Below are 14565 nucleotides of genomic sequence, written 5' to 3'. Positions count from 1 at the left end.
TGATAGTAAAGCGGGAGTTTTCGCACTTTATAATGTTTTCAAAGTCCTTTTGTTTAAAGTCCAAGATTTTCAAGCAGAGTTTGCTTACGGACATGCCAGCTGAAGATTGCCCAATCTTGTCTGATCTCAGAAGCTAAGAAGGCTTGGGCCTGGTTAGTACTTGGATGGGAGACTACATGGGAATGCCAGGTGCTTTAACTATTGTAAAACTTTTAAAATGAAAGTATTTACATCACTTTGTTAACTTTTTTAAAATAAGTTAAGGGGTACTTTCTTTCTTTAGTATGTTTTCCCGCCTTTTTTCTTTTTTTTTTTTTTTTTTTTTTTTAAACTTCTCTTCAGGTTTCTTTGTCTGTGTGTGCTCTACAACGATCATTTACAGGCTTGGCTATGGAGTGGGGTGGAGCTGAATCGATTAGGTGGGGTTTTCCAGCCCTCGGCCTTCAGGTGCTACGCACCCTGATGTCAATTTAATATCTGATATGTCATATTAAGCGGATTTTTATAACAGGGAGTCGGCATATGGGCTCTAGATAGGTTGTGCCACTTATTTGTTGTTTTGCAAATAAAAGCTTACCACTCCAACTTTTATGCCTTTTCTCCATCATAATTTGACAGTAAGCGGGAGTTTTCACTCTTTGATATGTGTTCAAGCCCCTTTGGTTTAAAGTTCAAGATTTTCAAGCAGAGTTTGTGTACGGACAAACCAGCTGAAGAATGCCCAATCTTGTCTGATCTCAGAAGCTAAGAAGGCTTGGGCCTGGTTAGTACTTGGATGGGAGACTACATGGGAATACCAGGTGCTGTAAGCTTTAACTATTGAAAAACTTTTAAATGAAAGTATTTACATGGCTTTGTTAGCTTTTTTTGCCTTTTTTTCCATCATAATTTGATAGTAAAGCGGGAGTTTTCGCACTTTATAATGTTTTCAAAGCCCTTTGGTTTAAAGTTCAAGATTTTCAAGCAGAGTTTGTGTACGGACAAACCAGCTGAAGAATGCCCAATCTTGTCTGATCTCAGAAGCTAAGAAGGCTTGGGCCTGGTTAGTACTTGGATGGGAGACTACGTGGGAATGCCAGGTGCTGTAAGCTTTAACTATTGAAAAACTTTTAAAATGAAAGTATTTACATGGCTTTGTTAGCTTTTTTTGCTTTTTCTCCATCATAATTTGACAGTAAAGCGGGAGTTTTCACTCTTTATAATGTTTTCAAAGCCCCTTTGGTTTAAAGTTCAAGATTTTCAAGCAGAGTTTGTGTACTGGACAAACCAGCTGAAGATTGCCCAATCTTGTCTGATCTCAGAAGCTAAGAAGGCTTGGGCCTGGTTAGTACTTGGATGGGAGACTACATGGGAATGCTAGGTGCTGTAAGCTTTAACTATTGTAAAACTTTTAAAATGAAAGTATTTACATCACTTTGTTAACTTTTTTTAAAGTAAGTTAAGGGGTATTTTCTTTCTTTGATATGTTTTCCCGCCTTTTTTTTTTTTTTTTTTTTTTTTTAAACTTCTCTTCAGGTTTCTTTGTCTGTGCGTGCTCTACAACGATCATTCACAGGCTTGGCTATGGAGTGGGGTGGAGCTGAATCGATTAGGTGGGGTTTTCCAGCCCTCGGCCTTAAGGTGCTACGCACCCTGATGTCAGTTTAATATCTGATACGTCATATTAAGCGGATTTTTAGAACAGGGAGTCGGCAATATGGCCTGCTCCATCCGCTCCATTCATCGACCCAGTATTGCATTGCCTCTAGAAGGTGTGCATTTTATTTGTTGTATTGCAAATAAAAGCTTACCACTCCAACTTTTTGCCTTTTCTCCATGATAATTTGACAGTAAAGCGGGAGTTTTCACTCTTTGATATGTGTTCAAGCCCCTTTGGCTTAAAGTTCAAGATTTTCAAGCAGAGTTTGTGTACGGAGAAACCAGCTGAAGAATTCCCAATGTTGTCTGATCTCAGAAGCTAAGAAGGCTTGGGCCTGGTTAGTACTTGGATGGGAGACTACGTGGGAATGCCTGGTGCTGTAAGCTTTAACTATTGTAAAACTTTTAAAATTAAAGTATTTACATCACTTTGTTAACTTTTTTTTAAAGTAAGTTAAGGGGTATTTTCTTTCTTTGATATTTTCTCCCGCCTTTTTTTTTTTTTTTTTTTTAAACTTCTCTTCAGGTTTCTTTGTCTGTGCGTGCTCTACAACGATCATTCACAGGCTTGGCTATGGAGTGGGGTGGAGCTGAATCGATTAGGTGGGGTTTTCCAGCCCTCGGCCTTAAGGTGCTACGGAGCCTGATGTCAGTTTAATATCTGATACATCATATTAAGTGGATTTGTAGAACAGGGAGTCGGCAATAGCGCCTGCTCCATCCGCTCCATTCATCGACTCAGTATTGCATTGCCTCTAGAAGGTGTGCACTTTATTTGTTGTATTACAAATAAAAGCTTACCACTCCAACTTTTTGCCTTTTCTCCATGATAATTTGACAGTAAAGCTGGAGTTTTCACTCTTTGATATGTGTTCAAGACCCTTTGGCTTAAAGTTCAAGATTTTCAAGCAGAGTTTGTGTACGCACAAACCAGCTGAAGACTGCCCAATCCTGTCTGATCTCAGAAGCTAAGAAGGCTTGGGCCTGGTTAGTACTTAGATGGGAGACTACGAGGGAATGCCATGTGCTGTAAGCTTTAACTATTGAAAAACTTTTAAAATGAAAGTATTTACATGGTTTTGTTAGCTTTTTTTGCCTTTTCTCCATCATAATTTGACAGTAAAGCGGGAGTTTTCACTCTTTGATATGTGTTCAAGCCCCTTTGGTTTAAAGTTCAAGATTTTCAAGCAGCGTTTGCTTACGGACATGCCAGCTGAAGATTGCTCAATCTTGTCTAATCTCAGAAGCTAAGAAGGCTTGGGCCTGGTTATTACGTAGATGGGAGACTACCTGGGAATACCAGGTGCTGTAAGCTTTAACTATTGAAAAACTTTCAAAATGAAAGTATTTACATGGCTTTGTTAGCTTTTTTTGCCTTTTCTCCATCATAATTTGACTGTAAAGCGGGAGTTTTCACTCTCTGATATGTGTTCAAGCCCCTTTGGCTTAAAGTTCAAGATTTTCAAGCAGAGTTTGTGTATGGACAAACCAGCTGAAGAATGCCCAATCTTGTCTGATCTCAGAAGCTAAGAAGACTCTGGCCTGGTTATTACTTGGATGGGAGACAACCTAGGAATACCAGGTGCTGTAAGCTTTAACTATTGAAAAACTTTTAAAATGAAAGTATTTACATGGTTTTTAGAACAGGGAGTCGGCAATAAGGCCTGCTCCATCCGCTCCATTCATCGACCCAGTATTGCATTGCCTCTAGAAGGTGTGCATTTTATTTGTTGTATTGCAAATAAAAGCTTACCACTCCAACTTTTTGCCTTTTCTCCATGATAATTTGACAGTAAAGCGGGAGTTTTCACTCTTTGATATGTGTTCAAGCCCCTTTGGCTTAAAGTTCAAGATTTTCAAGCAGAGTTTGTGTACGGAGAAACCAGCTGAAGAATTCCCAATCTTGTCTGATCTCAGAAGCTAAGAAGGCTTGGGCCTGGTTAGTACTTGGATGGGAGACTACCTGGGAATACCAGGTGCTGTAAGCCTTAACTATTGAAATAATTTTAAAATGAAAGTATTTACATCGCTTTGTTAGCTTTTTTTGCTTTTTCTCCATCATAATTTGACAGTAAAGCGGGAGTTTTCACTCTTTGATATGTGTTCAAGCCCCTTTAGTTTAAAGTTCAAGATTTTCAAGCAGAGTTTGTGTATGGACAAACCAGCTGAAGATTGCCCAATCTTGTCTGATCTCAGAAGCTAAGAAGGCTTGGGCCTGGTTAGTACTTAGATGGGAGACTACGAGGGAATGCCATGTGCTCTAAGCTTTAACTATTGAAAAACTTTTAAAATGAAAGTATTTACATGGCTTTGTTAGCTTTTTTTGCCTTTTCTCCATCATAATTTGACTGTAAAGCGGGAGTTTTCACTCTTTGATATGTGTTCAAGCCCCTTTGGCTTAAAGTTCAAGATTTTCAAGCAGAGTTTGTGTATGGACAAACCAGCTGAAGAATGCCCAATCTTGTCTGATCTCAGAAGCTAAGAAGACTCTGGCCTGGTTAGTACTTGGATGGGAGACAACCTGGGAATACCAGGTGCTGTAAGCTTTAACTATTGAAAAACTTTTAAAATGAAAGTATTTACATGGCTTTGTTAGCTTTTTTTGCCTTTTCTCCATCATAATTTGACAGTAAAGCGGGAGTTTTCACTCTTTGATATGTGTTCAAGCCCGTTGGTTTAAAGTTCAAGATTTTCAAGCAGAGTTTGCTTACGGACATGCCAGCTGAAGTTTGCTCAATCTTGTCTGATCTCAGATGCTAAGAAGGCTTGGGCCTGGTTAGTACTTGGATGGGAGACTACCTGGGAATACCAGGTGCTGTAAGCTTTAACTATTGAAATAATTTTAAAATGAAAGTATTTACATGGCTTTGTTAGCTTTTTTTGCCTTTTCTCCATCATAATTTGATAGTAAAGCGGGAGTTTTCGCACTTTATATGTTTTCAAGCCCCTTTGGTTTAAAGTTCAAGATTTTCAAGCAGAGTTTGTGTACGGACAAACCAGCTGAAGAATGCCCAATCTTGTCTGATCTCAGAAGCTAAGAAGGCTTGGGCCTGGTTAGTACTTGGATGGGAGACTACATGGGAATGCCAGGTGCTGTAAGCTTTAACTATTGTAAAACTTTTAAAATGAAAGTATTTACATGGCTTTGTTAGCTTTTTTTGCCTTTTCTCCATCATAATTTGACAGTAAAGCGGGAGTTTTCGCACTTTATAATGTTTTCAAAGCCCCTTTTGTTTAAAGTTCAAGATTTTCAAGCAGAGTTTGTGTACGGACAACCAGCTGAAGATTGCCCAATCTTGTCTGATCTCAGAAGCTAAGAAGGCTTGGGCCTGGTTAGTACTTGGATGGGAGACTACATGGGAATGCCAGGTGCTGTAAGCTTTAACTATTGTAAAACTTTTAAAATGAAAGTATTTACATCACTTTGTTAACTTTTTTTTAAAGTAAGTTGATGGGTATTTTCTTTCTTTGATATGTTTTCCCGCCTTTTTTTTTTTTTTTTTTTTAAACTTCTCTTCAGGTTTCTTTGTCTGTGCGTGCTCTACAACGATCATTCACAGGCTTGGCTATGGAGTGGGGTGGAGCTGAATCGATTAGGTGGGGTTTTCCAGCCCTCGGCCTTAAGGTGCTACGCACCCTGATGTCAGTTTAATATCTGATACGTCATATTAAGCGGATTTTTAGAACAGGGAGTCGGCAATAAGGCCTGCTCCATCCGCTCCATTCTTCGACCCAGTATTGCATTGCCTCTAGAAGGTGTGCACTTTATTTGTTGTATTGCAAATAAAAGCTTACCACTCCAACTTTTTGCCTTTTCTCCATGATAATTTGACAGTAAAGCGCGAGTTTTCACTCTTTGATATGTGTTCAAGCCCCTTTGGCTTAAAGTTCAAGATTTTCAAGCAGAATTTGTGTACGGACAAAACAGCTGAAGAATTCCCAATCTTGTCTGATCTCAGAAGCTAAGAAGGCTTGGGCCTGGTTAGTACTTGGATGGGAGACTACCTGGGAATACCAGGTGCTGTAAGCTTTAACTATTGAAATAATTTTAAAATGAAAGTATTTACATGGCTTTGTTAGCTTTTTTTGCCTTTTCTCCATCATAATTAGACAGTAAAGCGGGAGTTTTCACTCTTTGATATGTGTTCAAGCCCCTTTGGTTTAAAGTTCAAGATTTTCAAGTAGAGTTTGTGTATGGACAAACCAGCTGAAGATTGCCCAATCTTGTCTGATCTCAGAAGCTAAGAAGGCTTGGACCTGGTTAGTACTTGGATGGGAGACTACGTGGGAATGCCTGGTGCTGTAAGCTTTAACTATTGTAAAACTTTTAAAATGAAAGTATTTACATGGCTTTGTTAGCTTTTTTTGCCTTTTCTCCATCATAATTTGACAGTAAAGCGGGAGTTTTCACTCTTTGATATGTGTTCAAGCCCCTTTGGTTTAAAGTTCAAGATTTTCAAGCAGAGTTTGTGTATGGACAAACCAGCTGAAGATTGCCCAATCTTGTCTGATCTCAGAAGCTAAGAAGGCTTGGGCCTGGTTAGTACTTGGATGGGAGACTACGTGGGAATGCCATGTGCTGTCAGCTTTAACTATTGTAAAACTTTTAAAATGAAAGTATTTACATCACTTTGTTAACTTTTTTTTAAAGTAAGTTAAGGGGTATTTTCTTTCTTTGATATGTTTTCCCGCCTTTTTTCTTTTTTTTTTTTTTTAAACTTCTCTTCAGGTTTCTTTGTCTGTGCGTGCTCTACAACGATCATTCACAGGCTTGGCTATGGAGTGGGGTGGAGCTGAATCGATTAGGTGGGGTTTTCCAGCCCTCGGCCTTAAGGTGCTACGCACCCTGATGTCAGTTTAATATCTGATACGTCATATTAAGCGGATTTTTAGAACAGGGAGTCGGCAATAGGGCCTGCTCCATCCGCTCCATTCATCGACCCAGTATTGCAATACCTCTAGAAGGTGTGCACTTTATTTGTTGTATTGCAAATAAAAGCTTACCACTCCAACTTTTTGCCTTTTCTCCATGATAATTTGACAGTAAAGCGGGGAGTTTTCACTCTTTGATATGTGTTCAAGCCCCTTTGGCTTTAAAGTTCAAGATTTTCAAGCAGAGTTTGTGTATGGACAAACCAGCTGAAGAATTCCCAATCTTGTCTGATCTCAGAAGCTAAGAAGGCTTGGGCCTGGTTAGTACTTGGATGGGAGACTACGTGGGAATGCCATGTGCTGTAAGCTTTAAATATTGAAAAACTTTTAAAATGAAAGTATTTACATGGCTTTGTTAGCTTTTTTTGCCTTTTCTCCATCATAATTTGACAGTAAAGCGGGAGTTTTCACTCTTTGATATGTCTTCAAGCCCCTTTGGTTTAAAGTTCAAGATTTTCAAGCAGAGTTTGTGTATGGACAAACCAGCTGAAGATTGCCAAATCTTGTCTGATCTCAGAAGCTAAGAAGGCTTGGGCCTGGTTAGTACTTGGATGGGACACTACGTGGGAATGCCATGTGCTGTAAGCTTTAACTTTTGAAAAACTTTTAAAATGAAAGTATTTACATGGCTTTGTTAGCTTTTTTTGCTTTTTCTCCATCATAATTTGACAGTAAAGCGGGAGTTTTCACTCTTTGATATGTGTTCAAGCCCCTTTGGTTTAAAGTTCAAGATTTTCAAGCAGAGTTTGTGTACAGACAAACCAGCTGAAGATTGCCCAATCTTGTCTGATCTCAGAAGCTAAGAAGGCTTGGGCCTGGTTAGTACTTGGATGGGAGACTACGTGGGAATGCCATGTGCTGTAAGCTTTAACTATTGTAAACTTTTAAAATGAAAGTATTTACATCACTTTGTTAACTTTTTTTTAAAGTAAGTTAAGGGGTATTTTCTTTCTTTGATATGTTTTCCCGCCTTTTTTTTTTTTTTTTTAAACTTCTCTTCAGGTTTCTTTGTCTGTGCGTGCTCTACAACGATCATTCACAGGCTTGGCTATGGAGTGGGGTGGAGCTGAATCGATTAGGTGGGGTTTTCCAGCCCTCGGCCTTAAGGTGCTATGCACCCTGATGTCAGTTTAATATCTGATATGTCATATTAAGCGGATTTTTAGAACAGGGAATCGGCAATAGGGCCTGCTCCATCCGCTCCATTCATCGACCCAGTATTACATTGCCTCTAGAAGTTGTGCACTTTATTTGTTGTATTGCAAATAAAAGCTTACCACTCCAACTTTTTGCCTTTTCTCCATGATAATTTGACAGTAAAGCGGGAGTTTTCACTCTTTGATATGTGTTCAAGCCCCTTTGGCTTAAAGTTCAAGATTTTCAAGCAGAGTTTGTGTACGGACAAACCAGCTGAAGAATTCCCAATCTTGTCTGATCTCAGAAGCTAAGAAGGCTTGGGCCTGGTTAGTACTTGGATGGGAGACTACGTGGGAATGCCATGTGCTGTAAGCTTTAACTATTGTAAAACTTTTAAAATGAAAGTATTTACATCACTTTGTTAACTTTTTTTAAAGTAAGTTAAGGGGTATTTTCTTTCTTTGATATGTTTTCCCGCCTTTTTTTTTTTTTTTTAAACTTCTCTTCAGGTTTCTTTGTCTGTGCGTGCTCTACAACGATCATTCACAGGCTTGGCTATGGAGTGGGGTTGAGCTGAATCGATTAGGTGGGTTTTTCCAGCCCTCGGCCTTAAGGTGCTACGCACCCTGATGTCAGTTTAATATCTGATACGTCATATTAAGCGGATTTTTAGAACAGGGAGTCGGCTATAGGGCCTGCTCCATCCGCTCCATTCATCGACCCAGTATTGCATTACCTCTAGAAGGTGTGCACTTTATTTGTTGTATTGCAAATAAAAGCTTACCACTCCAACTTTTTGCCTTTTCTCCATGATAATTTGACAGTAAAGCGGAAGTTTTCACTCTTTGATATGTGTTCAAGCCCCTTTGGCTTAAAGTTCAAGATTTTCAAGCAGAGTTTGGGTATGGACAAACCAGCTGAAGAATTCCCAATCTTGTCTGATCTCAGAAGCTAAGAAGGCTTGGGCCTGGTTAGTACTTGGATGGGAGACTACGTGGGAATGCCATGTGCTGTAAGCTTTAAATATTGAAAAACTTTTAAAATGAAAGTATTTACATGGCTTTGTTAGCTTTTTTTGCCTTTTCTCCATCATAATTTGACAGTAAAGCGGGAGTTTTCACTCTTTGATATGTGTTCAAGCCCCTTTGGTTTAAAGTTCAAGATTTTCAAGCAGAGTTTGTGTACGGACATGCCAGCTAAAGATTGCCCAATCTTGTCTGATCTCAGAAGCTAAGAAGGCTTTGGCCTGTTTAGTACTTGGATGGGAGACTACGTGGGAATGCCAGGTGCTGTAAGCTTTAACTATTGTAAAACTTTTAAAATGAAAGTATTTATATCACTTTGTTAACTTTTTTTTAAAGCAAGTTAAAGGGTATTTTCTTTCTTTGAAATGTTTTCCCGCCTTTTTTCTTTTTTTTTTTTTTTTAAACTTCTCTTCAGGTTTCTTTGTCTGTGCATGCTCTACAATGATCATTCACAGGCTTGGCTATGGAGTGGAGTGGAGCTGATTCGGTTAGGTGGGGTTTTCCAGCCCTCGGCCTTAAGGTGCTACTCACCCTGATGTCAGTTTAATATCTGATACATCATATTAAGCGGATTTTTAGAACAAGGAGTCGGCAATAGGGCCTGCTCCATCCGCTCCATTCATCGACCCAGTATTGCATTACCTCTAGAAGGTGTGCACTTTATTTGTTGTATTGCAAATAAAAGCTTACCACTCCAACTTTTTGCCTTTTCTCCATGATAATTTGACAGTAAAGCGGGAGTTTTCACTCTTTGATATGTGTTCAAGCCCCTTTGGCTTAAAGTTCAAGATTTTCAAGCAGAGTTTGTGTACGCACAAACCAGCTGAAGAATTCCCAATCTTGTCTGATCTCAGAAGCTAAGAAGGCTTGGGCCTGGTTAGTATTTGGATGGGAGACTACCTGGGAATACCAGGTGCTGTAAGCTTTAACTATTGAAAAACTTTTAAAATGAAAGCATTTACATGGCTTTGTTAGCTTTTTTTGCCTTTTCTCCATCATAATTTGACAGTAAAGCGGGAGTTTTCACTCTTTGATATGTGTTCAAGCCCCTTTGGTTTAAAGTTCAAGATTTTCAAGCAGAGTTTGTGTACGGACATGCCAGCTGAAGATTGCCCAATCTTGTCTGATCTCAGAAGCTAAGAAGGCTTGGGCCTGGTTAGTACTTGGATGGGACACTACGTGGGAATGCCATGTGCTGTAATCTTTAACTATTGAAAAACTTTTAAAATGAAAGTATTTACATGGCTTTGTTAGCTTTTTTTGCTTTTTCTCCATCATAATTTGACAGTAAAGCGGGAGTTTTAACTCTTTGATATGTGTTCAAGCCCCTTTGGTTTAAAGTTCAAGATTTTCAAGCAGAGTTTGTGTATGGACAAACCAGCTGAAGATTGCCCAATCTTGTCTGATCTCAGAAGCAAAGAAGGCTTTGGCCTGGTTAGTACTTGAATGGGAGACTACGTGGGAATGCCAGGTGCTGTAAGCTTTAACTATTGTAAAACTTTTAAAATGAAAGTATTTACATTACATTGTTAACTTTTTTTTAAAGTAAGTTAAGGGGTATTTTCTTTCTTTGATATGTTTTCCCGCCTTTTTTTTTTTTTTTTTTTTAAACTTCTCTTCAGGTTTCTTTGTCTGTGCGTGCTCTACAACGATCATTCACAGGCTTGGCTATGGAGTGGGGTGGAGCTGAATCGATTAGGTGGGGTTTTCCAGCCCTCGGCCTTAAGGTGCTACGCACCCTGATGTCAGTTTAATATCTGATATGTCATATTAAGCGGATTTTTAGAACAGGGAGTCGGCAATAGGGCCTGCTCCATCCGCTCCATTCATCGACCCAGTATTGCATTGCCTCTAGAAGGTGTGCACTTTATTTGTTGGGTTAGGGTTAGGGTTAGAGGGTTAGGTTAGGGGAATTTAACCGGCGCCCAAAGCCGAGGCCAGGACCACCGTTGTGCACTCTCACGATACAGGGGAAGCTCACGCACCCCAAACTTTCACCGTTCCCACCCAAACAAACATTTAGTCCCATTTAGGGTTCTTAGTGATCTAGTTAGACCGACTTTATCCAGTTAGGGCTACAAAATATTGGTTTTCTAGGGGTTAAGTTTAGGTTTTGAGGTTGTGGTTGGCGTTAGGTTTTAATTTGTGCTCTATTTGGCTGCTAAAAACCCCCCTTGCCATCAAACCCTCAATACACTTACCCTCTTTAACCACAAACATCAACTGGCAGTGAAATAAAGATTTTCAGACTCTTAAATTCTTTAACCTGCACTTAGTTTAGCATAACAGGTAAGTATTTGTGTTTAGCTTCTGTCCTGTGCTGAATTCAGCTTACAGGTAAGTAAAGATTTGTTCATATAATCCGTGCTAATAATTGAGCTTAACGGATGTAGTAGGGGTTCCAAATTATGCTGAATTGAGCATTATTCTGTGTTCATTTATGTTTGTGGGAGAGGGCCAGTCTCCCACAACAAGCAGCAGGACCTGTCGCGATATTTCGGTCGTGTTTGACCTTCTTCAGGCGTGTCTCTGCTGCAACTGAGTCTGAATTCTGAACAATCTTATTTAACAGCAGGTAAGTATTTAACTTTACTGTTTAAACATGGCTTAGTTGTTTTTTGCCAGGTGCCAGTACTTGGTCCCGTCCTCCGACAGGAAGTCCCCTTTCGGAGGGTAGGGTGGGAACGGATCCAGTCCAGAGATACGCTTACTGTCCCCTGCAGGATCTGGCTGGTTAGGTTAGGGGAATTTAACCGGCGCCCAAAGCCGAGGCCAGGACCACCGTTGTGCACTCTCACGATACAGGGGAAGCTCACGCACCCCAAACTTTCACCGTTCCCACCCAAACAAACATTTAGTCCCATTTAGGGTTCTTAGTGATCTAGTTAGACCGACTTTATCCAGTTAGGGCTACAAAATATTGGTTTTCTAGGGGTTAAGTTTAGGTTTTGAGGTTGTGGTTGGCGTTAGGTTTTAATTTGTGCTCTGTTTGGCTGCTAAAAACCCCCCTTGCCATCAAACCCTCAATACACTTACCCTCTTTAACCACAAACATCAACTGGCAGTGAAATAAAGCTTTTCTGACTCTTAAATTCTTTAACCTGCACTTAGTTTAGCATAACAGGTAAGTATTTGTGTTTAGTTTCTGTCCTGTGCTGAATTAAGCTTACAGGTAAGTAAAGATTTGTTCATATAATCCGTGCTAATAATTGAGCTTAACGGATGTTGTAGGGGTTCCAAATTATGCTGAATTGAGCATTATTCTGTGTTAATTTATGTTTGTGGGAGAGGGCCAGTCTCCCACAACAAGCAGCAGGACCTGTCGCGATATTTCGGTCGTGTTTGACCTTCTTCAGGCGTGTCTCTGCTGCAACTGAGTCTGAATTCTGAACAATCTTATTTAACAGCAGGTAAGTATTTAACTTTACTGTTTAAACATGGCTTAGTTGTTTTTTGCCAGGTGCCAGTACTTGGTCCCGTCCTCCGACAGGAAGTCCCCTTTCGGAGGGTAGGGTGGGAACGAATCCAGTCCAGAGATACGCTTGCTGTCCCCTGCAGGATCTGGCGGGTTAGGTTAGGGGAATTTAACCGGCGCCCAAAGCCGAGGCCAGGACCACCGTTGTGCACTCTCACGATACAGGGGAAGCTCACGCACCCCAAACTTTCACCGTTCCCACCCAAACAAACATTTAGTCCCATTTAGGGTTCTTAGTGATCTAGTTAGACCGACTTTATCCAGTTAGGGCTACAAAATATTGGTTTTCTAGGGGTTAAGTTTAGGTTTTGAGGTTGTGGTTGGCGTTAGGTTTTAATTTGTGCTCTGTTTGGCTGCTAAAAACCCCCCTTGCCATCAAACCCTCAATACACTTACCCTCTTTAACCACAAACATCAACTGGCAGTGAAATAAAGCTTTTCTGACTCTTAAATTCTTTAACCTGCACTTAGTTTAGCATAACAGGTAAGTATTTGTGTTTAGTTTCTGTCCTGTGCTGAATTAAGCTTACAGGTAAGTAAAGATTTGTTCATATAATCCGTGCTAATAATTGAGCTTAACGGATGTTGTAGGGGTTCCAAATTATGCTGAATTGAGCATTATTCTGTATTAATTTATGTTTGTGGGAGAGGGCCAGTCTCCCACAACAAGCAGCAGGACCTGTCGCGATATTTCGGTCGTGTTTGACCTTCTTCAGGCGTGTCTCTGCTGCAACTGAGTCTGAATTCTGAACAATCTTATTTAACAGCAGGTAAGTATTTAACTTTACTGTTTAAACATGGCTTAGTTGTTTTTTGCCAGGTGCCAGTACTTGGTCCCGTCCTCCGACAGGAAGTCCCCTTTCGGAGGGTTAGGGTTAGGGTTAGGGTTAGGTTAGGGGAATTTAACCGGCGCCCAAAGCCGAGGCCAGGACCACCGTTGTGCACTCTCACGATACAGGGGAAGCTCACGCACCCCAAACTTTCACCGTTCCCACCCAAACAAACATTTAGTCCCATTTAGGGTTCTTAGTGATCTAGTTAGACCGACTTTATCCAGTTAGGGCTACAAAATATTGGTTTTCTAGGGGTTAAGTTTAGGTTTTGAGGTTGTGGTTGGCGTTAGGTTTTAATTTGTGCTCTGTTTGGCTGCTAAAAACCCCCCTTGCCATCAAACCCTCAATACACTTACCCTCTTTAACCACAAACATCAACTGGCAGTGAAATAAAGCTTTTCTGACTCTTAAATTCTTTAACCTGCACTTAGTTTAGCATAACAGGTAAGTATTTGTGTTTAGTTTCTGTCCTGTGCTGAATTAAGCTTACAGGTAAGTAAAGATTTGTTCATATAATCCGTGCTAATAATTGAGCTTAACGGATGTTGTAGGGGTTCCAAATTATGCTGAATTGAGCATTATTCTGTATTAATTTATGTTTGTGGGAGAGGGCCAGTCTCCCACAACAAGCAGCAGGACCTGTCGCGATATTTCGGTCGTGTTTGACCTTCTTCAGGCGTGTCTCTGCTGCAACTGAGTCTGAATTCTGAACAATCTTATTTAACAGCAGGTAAGTATTTAACTTTACTGTTTAAACATGGCTTAGTTGTTTTTTGCCAGGTGCCAGTACTTGGTCCCGTCCTCCGACAGGAAGTCCCCTTTCGGAGGGTAGGGTGGGAACGAATCCAGTCCAGAGATACGCTTGCTGTCCCCTGCAGGATCTGGCGGGTTAGGTTAGGGGAATTTAACCGGCGCCCAAAGCCGAGGCCAGGACCACCGTTGTGCACTCTCACGATACAGGGGAAGCTCACGCACCCCAAACTTTCACCGTTCCCACCCAAACAAACATTTAGTCCCATTTAGGGTTCTTAGTGATCTAGTTAGACCGACTTTATCCAGTTAGGGCTACAAAATATTGGTTTTCTAGGGGTTAAGTTTAGGTTTTGAGGTTGTGGTTGGCGTTAGGTTTTAATTTGTGCTCTGTTTGGCTGCTAAAAACCCCCCTTGCCATCAAACCCTCAATACACTTACCCTCTTTAACCACAAAAATCAACTGGCAGTGAAATAAAGCTTTTCTGACTCTTAAATTCTTTAACCTGCACTTAGTTTAGCATAACAGGTAAGTATTTGTGTTTAGTTTCTGTCCTGTGCTGAATTAAGCTTACAGGTAAGTAAAGATTTGTTCATATAATCCGTGCTAATAATTGAGCTTAGGGTTAGGGTTAGGGTTAGGGTTAGGGTTAGGGAATCAGGAGGAATGGGATTCAAAAACCCCACTCCAATCCGGCGCCCCACCCCCCCACCCGGAGGAAGAGAGGCAGGACCACCGTTATGCACGGGCCTAGCATCCATCCCGCCCTCGGAC

General features: G+C 40.5%; 5 pseudogenes; all 5 read left to right on the top strand.

The window, feature by feature from the left end:
* The first annotated feature begins 693 nt into the window (after positions 1–693).
* LOC114772275 (uncharacterized) lies at positions 694–812 on the top strand (annotated as a pseudogene).
* Positions 813–972: 160 nt separating this feature from the next.
* Positions 973–1091, top strand: LOC114772325 (uncharacterized; annotated as a pseudogene).
* A 2416-nt stretch (positions 1092–3507) lies between these two features.
* On the top strand, positions 3508–3626 carry LOC114772320 (uncharacterized; annotated as a pseudogene).
* A 717-nt stretch (positions 3627–4343) lies between these two features.
* Positions 4344–4462, top strand: LOC114772326 (uncharacterized; annotated as a pseudogene).
* Positions 4463–4621: 159 nt separating this feature from the next.
* LOC114772323 (uncharacterized) lies at positions 4622–4740 on the top strand (annotated as a pseudogene).
* The last annotated feature ends 9825 nt before the right edge of the window (positions 4741–14565 follow it).

The sequence above is a fragment of the Denticeps clupeoides genome, unplaced genomic scaffold (genome assembly GCF_900700375.1).
Source record: "Denticeps clupeoides unplaced genomic scaffold, fDenClu1.1, whole genome shotgun sequence".
Classification (NCBI taxonomy): Eukaryota; Metazoa; Chordata; class Actinopteri; order Clupeiformes; family Denticipitidae; genus Denticeps; species Denticeps clupeoides.
The sequence above is the reverse complement of the archived record's forward strand: the minus strand, read 5'-3'. Positions and strand labels throughout refer to the sequence as shown.